The sequence below is a fragment of the Alligator mississippiensis genome, chromosome 4, assembly GCF_030867095.1.
Source record: "Alligator mississippiensis isolate rAllMis1 chromosome 4, rAllMis1, whole genome shotgun sequence".
Taxonomy (NCBI): Eukaryota; Metazoa; Chordata; order Crocodylia; family Alligatoridae; genus Alligator; species Alligator mississippiensis.
In genome coordinates, this window is record NC_081827.1 from 167,094 (window position 1) to 171,903 (window position 4,810).

Below are 4,810 nucleotides of genomic sequence, written 5' to 3' on the forward strand. Positions count from 1 at the left end.
GCTGGAGTGGACATGCAGTGGCCTAAACAGGAAAGAGGGACAGATGCAGGGGGCTTGAGCGGCAAACAGCAGGATTTAGGGACCTTGAGAGGGCCACAGGGGGTTAAAGCAGCAGAGGGCTTGAGGGGACATGCAAGCAGCTTGAAGGGCAAAGAGCAGGGATGCACAGGGCTTGAGGGGGAAACAGGGGAGGATGCAGGAACCCTAAGAGGGCCAGAAGCATGTTAAGGCAGCACAGAGCTTGAGGAGACATGCACAGAGCTGGAGGGGCAAAGAGGGACGATGCACAGGGCTTGGAGAGAAAGCAAGGGGGATGCACAGGGCTGGAGGGGAAAACGGGGCCGCAGGGCAGTTAAGGCAGCAGGACACTTGAGGGGACATGCAGGGGGCTGGGAGAGCAAACAGGGGGATGCAGAGACTCTTAGGGCACACAAAAGGGGATGCAGGGTGCTCGACAAACCCAGAGGGGGAATCCAGGGCACCTGACAGAGCTTGAGGGGCCACAAGGGGGAATGCAACGAGCTTGAGGCAGAAAAAGTGGGAGATGCAGGGACCTTGAGAGGGGCCACACACAAGTTAAGGCACCAGGGCCTTGACAGGGGATGCAGGGGCCTGCAGGAGGCTTGAGGAACACAAAGGGGGGATACACGTGCCTTGAGGGGGCCACACAGAGCTTAAGGCAGCAGGAAGCTTCAGGGGCAAAGAGACAGGATACATGGAGCTTGAGCCAGAAACAGTGGGAAATGCAGGGGGCTGGAAGAGCAAAGAGGGGGGATGTAGGGAGCTTAAGGGGTAAATACAGGGGTAAATACAGGGGATGCACAGAGCTTGAGGGGCAAACAGGGGGGACACAAGGACCTTGAGGGCACAAGAGGAGGGTTAAGGCAGCAGGGGGCTTGACGGGACATGTAGGGCACTTGAGGGGCAAAAAGAGGGGATTCAGGGGGCTTGAGGCGGAAAGACACGGAAATGTAGGGACATTGAGGGACCCGGAGGGCACTTTAAGGCAGCAGGGGGCTTGAGAGGACATGCACGGGCCTGAGGGGCAAAGAGGGGGTGGATGCAAGGGGCTTGAGGGGCAAACGTAGAGATTTACAGACCTTGAGGGGGCCAGCGGGGGGTTAAGGCAGCAGGGGGCTTGAGGGGAGATGCACAGGGGCATGCAGGGGGCTTCAGGACCAAAGAGGGGGAATGCAGAGGCTTGACACAGAAACAGGGGGTGATGCAAGTACCTTGAGGGGGCCAGAGGGGGGTTAAGGCAGCAGGCAGCTAGACAGGCAAAGAGGCGGCATGCAGGGATCTTAAAGGGGAAAGAGGAGGCATGCAGAGAGCTTCAGGCAGAAAGAGTGGAGGATGCAGGGACCTTGATGGGACCAGAGGGGGGTTAAGGCAGCAGGCAGCTTCAGGGGCAAAGAGGGGCAGGGTGCAGGGGGCTGGAAGGAGAAACAGACAAGGATGCAGGGACCTTGAGGGGGCCAGAGGCAGGTTAAGGCACCACAGTGCTTCAGGGGACATGCAGGAGGCTAAGGGAGCAAAGGGGGGAGGTGCACAGGGGGCTTGACAGGACGTGATGGAAGATGCAGGGACCTTCAGCAGGAAACAGGGGAGATGCAGGGACCTTCAGGGATCAGAGGGGACATGCAGCAGGCTTCAAGGGCAACGGCAGGGGATGCAGTGGGCTTCAGGGGCAAGGACAATGAGATGCGGGAGTTGGAAGAGACCAGAGGGGACTTAACACACCAGGACACTTGAGGGGACATGAAGGGCAGAATGCAGGGAGCTTGACAGGGAAAGAGGGGGAGATGCAGGCAGCTTGAGACAGAAACACAAGGGAATGCACAGACCTTGAGAAGCCCAGAGGGGAGGACGTTAAGGCAGCAGGGGGCGTGAGTACACATGCAGGGGCCTAAACGGGAAAGAGCAGCAGATGCAGGGAGCTTGAGGGGCAAACAGCAGGATTTAGGAACCTTGAGGGGGCTTGAAGGGCAAACAGGGGGGATGCACAGGGCTTGAGGGGGAAACAGGGGAGGATGCAGGGACCCTAAGAGAGCCAGAAGGGTGTTAAGGCAGCACAGGGCTGGAGGGGACATGCACAGGGCTGGAGGAGCAAAGAGAGACAATGCAGGGGGCTTGGAGGGAAAAGACGGGGGATGCAGGGGGTGGAGGGGAAACCAGGGGGGGTTTAGGAACCTTGAGGGGACCAGAGGGCAGTTAAGGCAGCAGGAGGCTTGAGGGGACATGTAGTGGGCTGGAGGAGCAAACAGGGGGATGCAAGGAGCTTAAGGGCACACGACGGGGGATGCAGGTTGCTTCACAGAGCCAGAGGGGGGGATCCAGGGCACTTGAGAGAGCCAAAAGGGGGATTAAGGCAGCAGGGGCTTGAGGGGACAAGCAAGAGGCTTGACGAGCAAAGGGAGGGGGTGCAGCGAACACAAGGGGGAATGCACAGAGCTTGACACGGAAACAGGGGGGGATGCAGAGACTTTGAGGGGGCCACAGGAGAATTAAGGCAGCAAGGGAGCTTGAGGGGACATGCAGGAGGCTGGAGGAGCAAAGAGGGGACATGCAGGGAGGTTGACAGGACACAAGGGATGCAGGGAGCTGCTGTATTTCAGGGAGACACGGGCACTGGGGACTGCAGGAGGTGTGAGCACAGCTGGGGCAGTTCCTTACTGTGCTGTAGTGGTGATTCCGTTTGCTGCATGCAAGAGGTCTTTGGTGTGACAGTGGTCAGAAAAAGGGTGCTGACTGGTGTGGGGCTGCTCCCTTGAGCACCCTTTTTTCCCTGGCACTCCTCCCTTTTGCCTCTGCAAAACACCCATAGTCGCTGCAGGCTGCAGGGTCCCGGGGGGCCTGCCCTAGCTGTGGGAAGGGCACTGTTTCCCGGTGGAGAGTGGCAATGTTTCCCATGTTTAGGGGTGCAAGGCAAGCCTGCTGCCCTGCTGCTGGGGCTGGGAGACCTCCCAGGCCAGCCTTGAGGGAATGCTCATGCCCTTGGGCAGTGGTGCCTGTGACCAGGGTGGAACGGAAGCAGAGCCGGTGGGGCCAGTGCTTCCTGCTGCAGTCCCTGGTGATCTGGTCGGCAGGGTTTGGTGTTTTCACTGCTGTAGTGTGGATTCATTTCCTGGCCAGGCAAAGGAGGAGCTTTTGATTTTCACCTTGCATCATAGGTTATGCGAAGGGGGGCACGGCATGTTCCCCCCCTGAGAGCGCTGGTGCCCCCCCTCACAGCAAGCACTCTGGCCATTAGGGGGGGTATGGAAAGTGCTAGTGTCCCCTCTGAAATTGGCTCTGCTGATGTGCTTGGTGACCAGCCACTGGGGAACTTCTTCCCCAGTCACTGGCTGGCTGCTGGAGGACCCCCACCCCCAGTTGTGCCCCACGGGTGCTCCCCAGATTCAACAGGCACGTCACCCATAGCCTGCACTCCCCAGGCCTCCTGTGGACCAGAAAGGCAGAGGCCTCCCTCCCATAGCCAGGGGTAGCTTTCCTGGCCATCCCTGGGCTGCCAGGTCCTGCTGCCTTGGAGAGATGGCCCTGAAGCTGGGTGCCTGAGTTCCCCCTCGCCCCTTTGTTCCCCTTTGGCCCCAAGCACTCCTGCCACTTGGAGGACAGGTGGCCGTAGCTCTCGGCGGCCAAGCAGAGCACGAGCCGCCGAGGCACTGGAGCTGCTAAGCTGGTGGGAGGAGGCTGTTGCGTGGGAGTGCAATTGGGCAGCCAGAAGCAAATGCCAGGAAACAGATTTGAACCCATCTTGTACGGAGAGGAGAGGGCAGGCTGGGCAAGGGAAAAGACCTCACTTGAGCCCAGGGGACATGCATAGGAGGTGCACTGGTGGCTCTGTGTTTGAGTTTCTGCCTACCACCTGAGAGATCAGCATTCAAGTCCCAGCTGGGACGCCCTGGGGTGAGTAAAGTGACAGGGGAGAAGTTCTTGTTGCAGTGGAAAGAGGCCGTTATGCTTTCTCCCCCTCCAGGTACCTAGGTCCTATATTCCTTGTTATTTGACATTTTGTATTTTGTGCCTTTTATATTTCGCCAACCAGTATTGTTTGTTCTGCTGTTTGTGTTTTATATTTTGTTAACCCTGTCTTTTGTCAGCTGGATGAATATGTCTATGACTGTAAGTGTCTAGCCTTTGTTGACTCCCGCCTCCTCGGGGTGTTGTAGTGTCCCCTGTGCCCCCTGGTTTATACTGGTTATGTTCCCAGCACTGTTCTCTCATTAAAAGGTGTACGGTTAAGTCCCCAGGGGTGGTCTGGCTCTGCTCCATCGGGGCAGGAGGGCCCGTACTCCTCCCGCGGCGCTTGTGCACCTGCTCTGCTCCCTTCAACGGGAGAGGGGGTCCCTCTCGGAGTACCGCCCGGGTTACAGTGGGAAACAGGCTGGGGACAGCTCTGGCAAACTGAGGCACAGGCTAGAGGGTTCAGGGGAAACTGAGGCACGGGGTCTGGAGGGCGTCTGGCAGGAACTGGGGCATGGTCGGGGATCGAGGCAGGGGGGAAACTGAGGCACGGGGAGACCGAGGCACAGGAGCTGCAGGGTCCAGGAGGGAAGTGGAGGCTCAGGGAGCCAGAGGCCACTGGAAACACTGATGCAGGGACTCAGGACAGGGAGGAAGGGGCACCTCCCAGGCATCTCCGAGCGGCGGGCCTTGGCCGGGTCTCCAACTCTTGGAGCAGCCCTCGCCCCTGCGGGTCCTGCCCGGCAGCTCCTGCTACCAAAGGGTTAACGCGCCGGCAGTGGGCCGTGGGGCAGCTGCGGCCGTGACGCGCCACAGACTTTAGGCGACGTCACGTGTGTGACGGAAG